General features: G+C 40.6%; 1 protein-coding gene and 1 long non-coding RNA gene across 11 annotated transcripts in view; both read left to right on the top strand.

Moving 5' to 3' along the window:
• RBMS3 (RNA binding motif single stranded interacting protein 3) overlaps positions 1 to 12,879 on the top strand; it is a 719,476-nt gene that overhangs the window by 306,786 nt on the left and 399,811 nt on the right. The gene's annotated exons all lie outside the window — the stretch shown is intronic.
• LOC128904922 (uncharacterized) overlaps positions 1 to 12,879 on the top strand; it is a 58,743-nt gene that overhangs the window by 17,245 nt on the left and 28,619 nt on the right. Inside the window, exon 1 of the long non-coding RNA XR_008464675.1 lies at positions 1 to 3,785. This exon is cut by the window's left edge and continues 17,245 nt beyond it. This is a non-coding gene — a long non-coding RNA (uncharacterized LOC128904922). The remainder of the gene's footprint in view (positions 3,786 to 12,879) is intronic.

Here is a 12,879-nt window from a genome sequence, read left to right as displayed (position 1 = left end):
AGATGCAAAGAGGTCAGCTCTGCAAGGAGGAGCTGACGTGATGAGATGCAAGTTCTGAAAATCCTTTTTAGTGATAGTGGGCAGGGAAAAAAAACAAAAAACAAAAAAACCTCAAAAACGTTTAATCAGGGCCAAGGTATAAGACTAGGACTAGAGTATATGGGGCTTTGTGATAACTGAGTGCTCCTTAGAAATAACTCAAGTGCAGTGTGGGGAAAAGAAAGCTTTGCCAGTCTGGATTGCCATTCACCTCCCTACTTCAAACTTGGCTTGTTGAAGCAGGGCAAAAAGACTACTTAAACTGTGTGGATGATCATACATTGCCTGGTTCTGTAGTCCTGTGTTTAAGACAGCCTAAAACATTAGTGAATGAGTCAGGCAAATAATAACATATTTTGCAGAATTTACAGGTAACAAAGTCTTCAGTTCTTGATGCATGGCCATAAAGAGGAGTTGGATGTTGTGTACTGGTTTAATCAGGCCTGCTGAACTGCAAGCAGTGATTTACTGCTCTTTAGTTTTTGAAGAAAGTTACCCTACATAATAATAGTTGTTTTCCTTATACCACTGTTTGTCAAGCAACACTATGCACACATCAAAATGTTCTCTGGATAACAACGGAGATAGAGATAACAATTAAGGTCTGTGAGTGTCTGCATATGAATTTCTGTATTAAATATATAAGGAACGTTTTGCTTAGGATTGCTGGAAATTAAGATAAATGTAACCATAGGATTCATACTTACCCTCACTGTTGGTAATTGACTGTTTAATAGTGGACTTATACTAATTTACACCCTGATTCTTGGAAGTAACTTTTCCCAGTGGTGCTGAACTCCTGTACCTCCTCCTAATTTAGAGAATGCCTAGAAGATGCTCAGTTTGGCTAACCTGGGTTCCAGGTGCATTTTGAGCTTACTCCTGGTAGAGTGTACTGTAAATAAGTTGACTCTGAATGACCTAGATATCTAGTTCAGAGATTGCTGCTTGCTTGCTTTTTTTGTTTTTTAATTTGTGAGTTGTATGGCATCAGTCTGGCAAGTTTGATAATGCTAAATTCTCTGAGCAGAAAAATAATTACAGGACAAAGAGAGTGACCACTGATATTGGAAATGGGGCGGGGAGGAAACCCCAAACAATGGCGTTTAAGGAGCAAGTAAAGTGTGCCTGATAATTGAAAAGTAATCTATCTCAGCAGCATTTTGCACTGTGGAAATACATCAATAGTTGCTTTGTTAAAAGCTAATAACTGTAACTCATTCAATTAAGCTATTACATATATGCTTGTGTACGCCCATGCGTGGATGTGATGGGAAGCACAAAATGAAGTAGTCTACAGCGTGAATGTGCATGCAGGCAGGTTTAGGGCAGGATAACCACGGCTGGGCAGAAACCGATTTCTGAAAGTTTTTTTCCAATTAAGTATTATTTTGGATCTGATTTCTCAGGTCCTATTCTTAGTTAAAAGCTACTTTGCGGTGCTAGTACACGGCCACTTGGGTTTTGTACTTTTTTTTTTTGTTTTCTGATTTACATAAATGTTGCGGCATGCGGAAAGACTTGGAGAAAGATTTCTGAGGTGGAAGTGCATTTCTAATAAAATTGGTTCTATTTTCATTTCTTTGCTTGGAAAATACCAAGTTTTTCAACTTGCCCTCTGTATCTTGCGCTTCTCAAGTGCAAAAGCAAACACCTTTATATAAGTGTATAGATCTTTGTTATCTTACATTGCCTTGCCGAGATCCAAATTTTAACTAGAATATATTTTTTTAGAATTACTACAGCTCTGTAAAATAGTCAAATATTTTAGTTTTCTCTTAGTCGACAAATATTTAATTCTTCCTAAATACACAAAACAGTAATGTATGGGGAATGAAAGAATGTGAATATGACTTATAAGATCATCAAAGACAAACTTTTTTTGGGTTAAAACCCTGATTTATTGAAACTGCCTGGCATTGAATAAACTGTTTAATGATGCATACACTTAATTCCCTTTTTTGTATTTATTGGTTTTGCTGTGCTAGCCTGTCTTACGCTCTCAGCAATGCTGCTCGCTCGTTGTACTTGTTTGGTGTTATTCCACCAGCTCTAAAAATCACGTAGTTCATCCAAAATGGTAATTAGGAAAGAAAAGGCTGCGATCAGCATTACTTGAACATGAGATGTTAAAATTAGAAACGGCACAAAGGTCTTCTGATTCATCATATCAGGTGGCTTTTTTTCTCCTGTTGTTGAGAGGGGAGAGAAGTATACTCTCTTTATGGCAGTGCCCAGCCTGGCGAACTCCAGCGTTTGCACGCGAAGGACATTTCAAAGAAAAAACCAATCCTGGCAATTACTACAGGGGGAAAGAAGAAGGGAATAGAGGCCAATGAAACTTTGCAGTAAAGGAAGGCAAAATGGAAAGGATATGTAGGCTGTTGCTGGAGTTTATGTTCCATAAAAGAAAAATGCAATGGAAATCCATGGTGGGAAAAGTGGTTTGATGACATAAAAAGCAGGAGTTGTTTTCTTTGAGGGGGAATCGTCAGCTGAGTGAAGTAGATTTACCAAGAACTGCCTGATTTAAACCAGGACAGGACCTGTCCTTTGAACTTGTATCTCTAATCTTAAGGGAAAAATTCTTTTCCATCACTGAAAAAAGCAAACCAGAAATCTAACTATATTATGGGGAATGTCAAAAGACTTTAATATTTTGCTGGCAAACATTTTAGCAATGTTTATAAACTATATATAGATTCTTGAGTCATATTTCTTAAATAATTGCTAGGCACAGTTTCAGTCTACAAGAACTTATAAAAGATACTATGATATTGGAGTAGGGATGAATTCCTTACAGATGAAGTTGCTAAAATAATGCTTAGACCATTTTACTGTCTGCATTTAAATTAAAATTTTACTTTAGAACCTTGCCATAAAGCACAACGTAGCATCATTCGTAAATTAATGTTGTTTGAAAACAGGCTTTGAAGAATACATCTTATAAATCTGTTGGATTACACTGGTAATGTTTAGCTGGAAAATATGTTCCAATACAGCTCAGACTTTTAGGAGACAGAATTTGTCTGCACGTTACTTTGCATGGGTAGCGCTTTGACTTCATTATTAGATGGCTGATGATACTGCTGTTATAGATTCGGATTATAAAATGCCTTCCTGTGGGATATTCAAAGATTTTAGATCCAGCCTTGATTATTATTTTCACTGCTTACTCTACGAATGAAAACAGACATTGCAGATGCGTGTAAAAGTTGTAGAAATCCCCAGAGTTTGACCTTATGTGTAATGTTTTCTCCCTTTTAGTTGCCCAGTGCCATTTGTTTTACATACCAGCATTGTTAAGCATCAGATATTACTGTTACGTAAGTCATCAGAAATTTGGTGACAAAAATGAGCTGCCTCTTGCTTTACAAACCCCAAATGCTTGATGTTTTAGCACAAGAACTGCTTTCTGTATGGCAGGCTGTCCTTTCCTGTGCGTGTTATTTTGAATTCTTAAGCAGCTGTGATACTGAGCAAAATACTATACAATAGCAACTGGAAGCTGTTTTATAAGCTCAAATGAGGTGGAGCTTCTTGTATGGCTGGAAATGCTGTGTTTGGTATAGAGGGCTTTCCCAGGGCCCTGGAAACCTCCAACCTGACCTGCCCCCTGGCAGCGTGGGCATGGTAGGGCAAATCTGCACCTAGCTCCATCCGGAGTTGCTAGCACGCTGTCCAAGTTGTTATTGATAGCTGCTCATAGAATCATAGAATGGTTTGGGTTGGAAGGGACCTTAAAGGTCATTCTAGTTCCACCCCCCTGCCATGGGCAGGGACACCTCCCACTAGACCAGGCTGCTCAAAGCCCCATCCAGCCTGGCCTTGAACACTTCCAGGGATGGGGCATCCACAACTTCCCTGGGCAACCTGTTCCAGTGCCTCACCACCCTCATAGTGAAAAATTGCTTCCTAATATCTAGTCTAAATCTACCCTCTTCCAGTTTGAAGCCATTACCCCTTGTCCGACCACTACATGCCCTTGTAAAAAGTCCCTCTACAGCTTTCTTGTAGGCCCTTTTAGGATACTGGAAGGCCACTATAAGCTCTCCCTGGGGCCTTCTCTTCTCCAGGCTGAACAACCCCAACTCTCTCTGCCTATTCTCACAGGAGAGGTGCCCCAGCCCTCTGATCATCTTTGTGGTCCTCCTCTGGACCCTCTCCAACAGCAGGAATTACCTTGAGGAATGCTCTGCCAGAGGACTATTGCATAGTTGAGGCATTTGGGAAGCAACACTTTTATAACACAACTTTCTTTTCATCCAGCATAGAGTCTAACCAACAGGGCTGTAGCCCTATTTTCTATTTTCCTCTAGGATGGATATATATATTGCATTTCTAGATAGCTAATTCATGATGGTTCCACTTGCTTTCCTTTGCTTGCTTCCTGGCACCTGCCAGTCTCACAGATAAAAAGCTTCCAAGGGAGTATTTCAATAAATAAACCAACAACACCCAACTCCAATATGATAGCCTTTCCTGTAGTGAACTGATAATTTTTCTGGTTTTATATGTGATGACCAAAAAACTGATCTTGGTGTAAATGCTGGTGGTTGGCATGTTAGTAAGATCTAGTACTGTGCCTTGGCCCTTGTGTGGAAACCAAGTAACACGCAGTGAGTCTCAGGGCATCTCACTGAGTAACGGTTTGTTCTGGGTGGCTCTGGTGAAGCACATCACTTGAGTAACATCAGCATTGCGATGGAGCAATGACAATGACAGCATCAAATACAGGAGGGAGTGTTGTGCCTTTTCCTTCCTCTTTCTGTTAGTTGATCTTTGTTTCATTTTTTCAGCATCAGCTGCAGCCCTCGTGCTTGTGCTGTGAGTGATGCGTGTGCGATACATTGCTCTGCTTCTTGCCTACCCTCCTCTGGCTTGAGTGTCACACGGGACTGGTTGGTGCTAGAAGGAGTTCAGTCCACAGGAGAGATGGTCCTGCTCCTCTTGGATCTCTGCTTGACTCTCCTATTTTGTTCCGAGGCTGAAGGACAGATGGGCTAACCCCATACCAGAGACAAAGTATTTTCACTTCCACACTTTTACTAGATGATGCTTGTTGCAGGGAAGGGCTTCACAGGTTTGACGTGTTTCTAGCAGCTTACCATGTTGCTCCCAGCCACTTCTCCATGAGGAAGCCAAAATGCCCTTCTGGGTTAGCCCATGGGCCCCATGAGCTCAATTTGTCACCTCTGGTGGTGGCATGAGCATGAGCCTGGCCTGTTCCTGCCCCAGCATTTGCAGCTCTTGGATTTGGCATGAGAGAGGGGACATCTCTGCCCATTGCTTTTTACTGTCTGCTTACACATTTGTTGTCCCGTAGTTTCTTATCCCTTTTACAACCTGCTCATGCCACTTGCCACCCCAGCCTCTGGGAGCAGTGCATTCCAGGAGCTTGCTACTGTAGTGTGAAGTTCACTCTCTTACATGTTTTAAACTGATTATTTGCTAGTTTCCACTATTGTCGGCTGGTTTGTAGCATGATGGGATTTGGGGAGCAGCAGTTCTGCGTTCGCCTCTTCCATTGCCCACACAATTTTTGTCAACCTCTCTCTTATTACTGCCTCCCCCCTGCCCCCCACCCCCCACCCCGCCCCCAGCCATCCCCTCTCCAGATTCAAATGCCTCAGCCGTTCTAGCTTGTCATCCTCAGTGGCAAGCTGCTTGGCCAAACTTTAGGCAAAAAGTCTGACTTAAGGCAGTTTTGTTTTAAAATGGCCGTGTAAAATTAGGCATCCCAAGTTCTGGCCCTAAGGGACTCAAGTAAGTGGTCTGTTTCTCAAACTGCTAACACCCCAGTAGTTCCTGTGCAATGATTAGAAACTGCTGAATCTTCAGCAATTTTGAAAATTAGGCCAAGGATTTAGTTGCCCGAGGGTGGTATTTTGAAAAGAGTACGGGTTAGGCCAACACAAAGTGCTTGTAGACACCTTGCTTCAGTGGCAGATTTAGGCGTGTGACTACAAAAGCTAATACTTTTCTTAAAAGGATAGTTATTTAGTTGCGTAGTGGGGTGGATGGGATTTATGGAAGCTGAAGTAGGAAAGAAAATGTGAGGTATGCGTACTTTCAGGTGCTGTATTGTTCGAAATGTTAGCTTTTGAGAAATATTTCTGAGAAGACGTGGAGAGCGGCCAGTCTGGGAGTTTAATAACATGTTTTTGATCTGTAAATGTTATTATGCCATGGTTAAAAGGTAACTATATTTTTCTTGTCCAGTAATCACTACTGGCTTAACTGCAGTGTATTTCCTTTCAGGACTATGTGGTTGGTTATAGCAGAAATGAGCTATTGACTGGAATCTTATCATTTATCTAGACTTCTTTTGGTTATTTGAAATGTGCCTGCGAGGTAATAGGTGGCAATTTGCATTCTTTTGTTCTGTGAATTTTACCTGACAGCCTTGTCTACAGGCTCTTTTGTAAGGTTTAAAGGAACACCAGGGATGGGAGGAAAAAAGCTGAGCAAAATCTTGACCTTACCGGGACATATTTTCGTTGCGTCAAAATTCTGCCAATTTAGAAAGGTTTTGCTGAAGCAAATGCAGAAGCAGGAAGGAGCACAGCTTATCACAAAGAGGAAAAAGGAAAGGAGTAAATTCTCACAGCAAGGTAGTTTGTTTGTTTGGCTTTTGTGTTTTTTGTTTGTTTGGGTTTTTTTGGGGTTGTTATCTTCCTTCTCTGCTATACTTCCATTTAAACCGATTTTTCCCCTGGTACTCTTATGAGAATTCAAATGCAAGACAAAAATTCCTGTCTTCCTGAGACAGGGCTTCCAGGAGGCTTTCTTTTTGTGTTTTTTTTTTTTTTTTTTTTGTTTTTTTTTTTTTTTTTTCCCATGTGCATATGAAAATTCAGAGGGTGTTCTTTAAATAATTTAAAGTGACTCTCTATATGAAGACCTGCCCATAGTGGAATATATCCTAACATACAGTTTAGCTATTTAAAAGGATATTGGGTAAAAAAAATGCATGGCAAAAGGATCTCATTAATGAAACAGATTTGATTTGAAGCCCTGATGCAGCTGTTGACAGCATAATTAAAATGATTAATTTGGAGTAGAAGTACTTTGAACTAATTTGAAAAAATGGCTATGATCTTGACCATACATCTGACCGGTGTTAGGCAGGTACATAGAAATACTAAAAGGAAAAAAAAAAACCTGAAGAAGTATTTTAGCTGAAGAAGGGAAGGCTTTGTCTCAGATTCCTGTTTTTTCAGACATCAAGTATTTCCTAACAAAAAATGAAGAAGGTAAAAAAAGAAACAAAACCTGACCTAAACATATGAACAAAAGCAATTACATATGATTTTTTTCCTAAACCTCTATGGATTTCTGTATGTGCTATTTTGTCACGAAGAATCACATTTAAAATCATAATTAAGGCACTAAATATTCTTTGCATTTAATTCCATCTATTTTCCTCATCTGAAATGCAACAAACTACCTGTTGTTTGATGGATATGTATGTATTTTTTTTATATATATATATATATATATACACACACACGCATATGTAAATTAAAAAAAAAAAATCTGTTTCTTTTTCTTTTTCTCCCTGTCTGGATCATGGTGGGAATTTCAGTTAATGCCTGGGGCAAAGTGCCCTGTAAGGATGTTTGGAATTCCTTTGCTCCCCATAAAGGAGATCTTTGGAATCTGTAAGAGGGTTAGAAAATATGTGTTTTTTCTATAACAATTGGCTTAACTTCTATTAGTTTCTTTTATTTTCCTGTAATAATAATTAAATATATTTGATATGCTTTAATTATATCCTAAAAGAGCTGAGATGCATTTTTTTAGTTCTTAAACGGGCTGATTAGTCTGTCCTCCTGTTAATGTCAGCTAGGGCATATGCTGTATTCTCATGGATGCTGTTAGATATGTTCATTTAAGCTTATATATGTAAGCTTTCCTTTTGATTGGAGGTTTTATATCTTGGCATTTAATTGTTGAAAACTTTAACATGGGTAATATTAACTGTTCACACAAACTGGGCTTTGCAGTTTATGTGGTATTAACCTAGTCAAGCATTTATTTTTATACTGCTTCACATGTTTGTGTTGGTAGAGTTTTATAGGGTTGTAAGGTGCAAAGAGAAAATTAAACCTGGGCAGAAGTTTAGCTAGAGAAAGTGTTTAATCCTATAATCTCTTAGTGTTTATAAATTAAAAGTGCATGGATGTTTAGAGTAGATGTTTTATGTTAGAATGACAGTTTTGTTTGAAATTTGGAGCTTGAGGACTAGCTTGTCGTTTTTAATTTCTCTCCTCTGGGCTTCCAGCTTCGTAATTGCTTTTCCTTACTTCTTATTATGGTAAAGATAAAACGTTTTTATTGTAGGGGAACCAAATGTTTTGCTTTGTAAACACAAAACCGCACACACACTCTTCCTGCAAAAGTATTCTCGACACCGGCGCTCGTCCCATCTGCATGGGTGTCAAGGCATGACTGGTCCATATGTGTAACATCCTTTTCTTTTAAAACGTGCGAAGAAGTTGCCAAAGCGAGCGTGCGATGCTGTGTCGCTTGCTCCCAGTTTTCCTAGTCCTTCGGCCTGAAACTGAGTCGCAACGTATGATATACGCAAGCAGTTTTCTTTGCTGAAGATTCTGCATCCTAGGTCTATTGTGTGATACCGCCTCAGCCATGGTAACACATGTATTTTCTGACAGGCTAAGTGCCTGCTTAAAACATGTTAGTTTTTCTTCACACATTTAAGAGAGAGAAAAAAAAAAAAAAGAAAAGAAAAGCAAAACCCCACCACCAACAAAAAAACCCAACCCCAAACCACCCAGATTTCGTGAAAAAATGATCTGCTTTTTTTTAATCTTGGACTGACCTTTGGAGTTAAGCCTCTCTGTGGTGTATAAATAAGTGGTGACCAATTACTCTTGGGAAGAAGGAAGTTTGATGAATCACAGGAAATAGTAAATTATGTGGATTCCACATGATTCCCAAGGTTGAAACAACTTTTTTTTCCTCTTACCCCCTTTGCACGGGGGCCCTAAAATGTCACCGATTTGATGGGATGGCAGGCTCCGGTTACTTCTGGAGGGCACGGTGGGGGGAGTGAGGAAGGGAAAGCAGAAGATTTCACAGTTTTTATCGCTCTGTGTAGGTTAAATTTGCTGTCTTTGTTTCCTCCCTGGAGGGTGGAGAAAAACAATCGTGGTGTGCTAAAATTGTTCAAAAGCGTACCAGCTATTTGGGGACAGCAAGTGATGAAAGCGGGGCCTTTAAAGAAAAACGAAAACAACAAACCAAACCCAAGCGTTCGAGGCATGGCTGCGGTGCTGATAACCTATTAAGCTTTACTCCACTGGTCTCCCATGATTTAAAGTTTCAACATATCCATGAAGTGGTAGTAATATAAATAGTTAGGGTGGGGAAGGCTGCAAATACTAATCGCAAATAGAGTCCAGGATGTGAGAGCAAATGTGGAAACGGAGCCTTTCCTGGTCTACTCTGTCTCTGTCTCTTCGCTGCTATTCTCTCGGCTTCCTTGTCAATTAAACTAATTGGTGCTGAAGATATTTCCCTAAAGGAGATCTCATACTAGGGCATTTCAGGCAAAATCATTTGCAAGACTTTTAATCTAGTCAGGATATATTAATAGTATGCAGGTTTTTTTATGCATGAAGGGAATGCTCTGAAATTGCTACATTGTTCATGGTCCATATAGCTAGACAAAACACCCGGCACTTACTGTCTCCAGAAAATGAAAGTTAATTTATACAGTGTAGCAACATGCTTTGTTGTGGAGCCACATTAATATAATACAGTTTGAGTCGCCGGAACTTTTACTATTTGATTTGGTTGGTCTTTTTCATAACAAAAGTAACTTTTTAATGTAAAAGAAAGAATTCCCTTTCCATTTCCTTTCCCTCTTTTTTCAGTTTGTTGTTTGTAGGTTTTACATCAGGAGGTCTGTGACCTTTATTTCCTTGAATGTCTGATATCTGCATTGTGCCACTAAAGGTTTCATTCTGCATTTGCTGTACAATAGAATTTATTTGTGGTGTGTTGGAAAGAGGGTGTGAGAATTGTACTAAAATTGGTGTATCTATCTGGAATTTAGCACACCTTTGGGAGAGTTCATTTAAAAAAAAAAACCACCCAAAAAACAAACAAAAAAAACCAACCCAAACCTCTAAAGTAAATGACAAGCAGTTAATTTTTCAGATGAACCTTTGTGAAGTCTGATTTGGTCACAGAATTTCATCATTTGTGTATCCTCAAAGACAGAAGTGCCTGTTTTCTAATAATAGCATCTGCTTACAAATATGACTCTGCTTGTCAGAGGTGAAGTCTGCTCGGAAAGGCCTCTGTGCCTAAGAGAGTGCCTCACTGTGATCAAAGACAACTGTAGGATGAACACCATTTCTTAATTTTAAATGTTTCTTGCTGTTGCTGTGTACCCCTTAGTCCCAAGGACGTATGTGATGCTTTGTAAAGCAGCAAGGTGGAGTCCGTATTCCGCAGAGCGTGCCGTGGCTGTGCTCCTGCAAAGCTGTCCTGCATTTGCTGTCAGGCTTACCTGTGTGAAGAGCTCCAGTAAAGGCTTTTAGCATTGACTGTGTTGTTGGAAGCTGGATAAGTGTGTTTTGATCACTGCGTGAGCGGCGTCGTGAGAGCATTGCAGCTTTCCACAGGGTAAATGCCAAGGACAGATGTGCCTTAAAACTGTTCTGTTCAGGCAACTTTGAGGCATCTCCCACAGGTCAGCTGCAAGGCTTTCATGCTGCCACACCTCTCGGATGCGGCAGAAAGGAGCTGGTGTGGAGATTGGTGTCTTGGTCTAAAATGTGGAAAATGCACAGCTTTAACTCACTCGCACGACCTGAATTTCAGACTGTTTGAGCGTGGCTTTCAGGGGAATACTGCAATTCCCACCTGGTGACTTCCCAAGAACACCGGCGTGCTGACCTGACAACACCGTGCTTTTCCTCTTAGAAGAGGTACTTGGGTTAGGTGCCTCCTGGATGAAGTACGCTGAAACTGTTCTGTTCCAGGCACTCACCCATTGCAAGTTACCTGTCAAAAACTTGAGCAGTTGAAGTCCAGCCCTGCTTTGGCAGGGGGGTTGGACTACATGATCTCTGAAGGTCCCTTCCATCCCCTACGATTCTGTGATTCTGTGAAACAATAGGGATGTAGGATTGCCATAATTACCCACCAGCTTTTCAGAAGCTCATTTGCACTTGAGTGCTACCACCACTTAAGGGGGCGTCCACCCCAAGCCAGGTAGAAAATGACCCAAAGGAGAGCTGGAGGACTGGGCCAAGGAGCGAGGTGCATTACCTGTGGAGCTGGATGTGTATACAGGGCTTTCAAATCTGTTGATGAACTGAAAAATTGGATGAAAAATTGATTTTCATTGAACCAAATAAATCTAAAGCTTTCCATCTTAGTTAGTGATTCTTTGTCCTTTAATGTAAGTGTGCTTAGATGAAAAAACACTACCTTTTCTACTTGGAACATCCTGCATGTTGCTCACCTCTGGATTTGTTTGGGCTTTTAATACTTAAATAATGTCAACTTCAAGTTTACTGTTGAAAAGTTTAGTGAAAAATGTGGAGAAAAACATTACCATTTGATACACTAAATATTTCAGTTAATATAGCAGCTGAAACCTTTCTTTCACTGAAACTATTATCTGAGTTTGAACTGTGGATAGTTTGTTTGTATTTCAAAATACAAAATACATTTTCCAGTGTATTTAGTATTGATTTCCACCCCCTTCCCCGATCTAGCTGAAAGTGTTATGTGCTTATTTTTATTTGGACTTGCAGGTACATGATTAGCTTTCCACAAACCGTGACTCAACTTAATCCAAGGTCAGTTCAGTTTTTCAGGCTTGCTGGGCCTCTCAGCGGGCATTTAAACCAATTTTCACTGTGACTGACCACTTGGAGAGAGTTGTAGGCAAAGCTGGGCAGGAAGTTAAAGAATATGTCTTCTTTCGAACTTAAGCTTTTCTCATTCAAGTACCTACCAGTTTCAACAAAACCGTCTGTCTAAACGTTTCTGTGGTGCATGGTGAGTCCTCAGTTGAGAGAGAGGAAGACTGTCCTCAGCGTAGCCAGTAACAGCTTTTTTGGGGTAGTCACCTGTGGAGAAGGATGATCACAGTGGAGTTTCCAGGTGCTTTCCAAGTTGGCTGTGGGCCCTGGTTTCTGGGTTTCCCACACCCAAAATAACGTGTTTTCCACCTCTTAGATTTGTTCCATTATATAGAATTAAATATAAATTAATTCAAGAGGGACTGGCTCTCTGACTGTGTGGATCAGGCACTTACCGTGGCGCACACAGCAGAACAACCTCTTTTGAATCCTTACATTCATTTGAAGAGTCTGGAAAAGAGCTTTATTCCAGGGTGGAACATCTGATCAGTGATGGAGAGGAAAAGGGTCTGGTGGAAGGGCGTAAGTTATGTTTTCATGCTAGCCCCCTGGAAAATACATACGTGTATTAGCAGTGCCTCTTTTTAAAATGTGAATAGAAAGGATATTTATAAAATGTGGGAGAGAGAGAGAGAGAAGAGCTGGATGCAGAGAGGCAGGCAGCTGAGCACAGATGCCCCCCAGCTGCTGCCCTGTGATGGGGCAGTCACCGAGGTGCAACCCTGGCACTGCGTGCAGGGAGCTCTGAGCTGGATTTTGCTCCAGTTTTGAATGCTCTTGGGTACCAGCAGCTCACAAACGCTCTCTGTTACAGCCATCTTCTCCTTCTCATGAAGATCTATTGTGCTGGCCATGCACGAGGAGCGCTCATTGGTGACATTGATGAACTTTCTCTCAGGCCAGGCAGCGTATTTTTACTAAAGAGTGTTCT

Source organism: Rissa tridactyla, chromosome 2 (assembly GCF_028500815.1).
Source record: "Rissa tridactyla isolate bRisTri1 chromosome 2, bRisTri1.patW.cur.20221130, whole genome shotgun sequence".
NCBI classification, from domain to species: domain Eukaryota; kingdom Metazoa; phylum Chordata; class Aves; order Charadriiformes; family Laridae; genus Rissa; species Rissa tridactyla.
The sequence above is the reverse complement of the archived record's forward strand: the minus strand, read 5'-3'. Positions and strand labels throughout refer to the sequence as shown.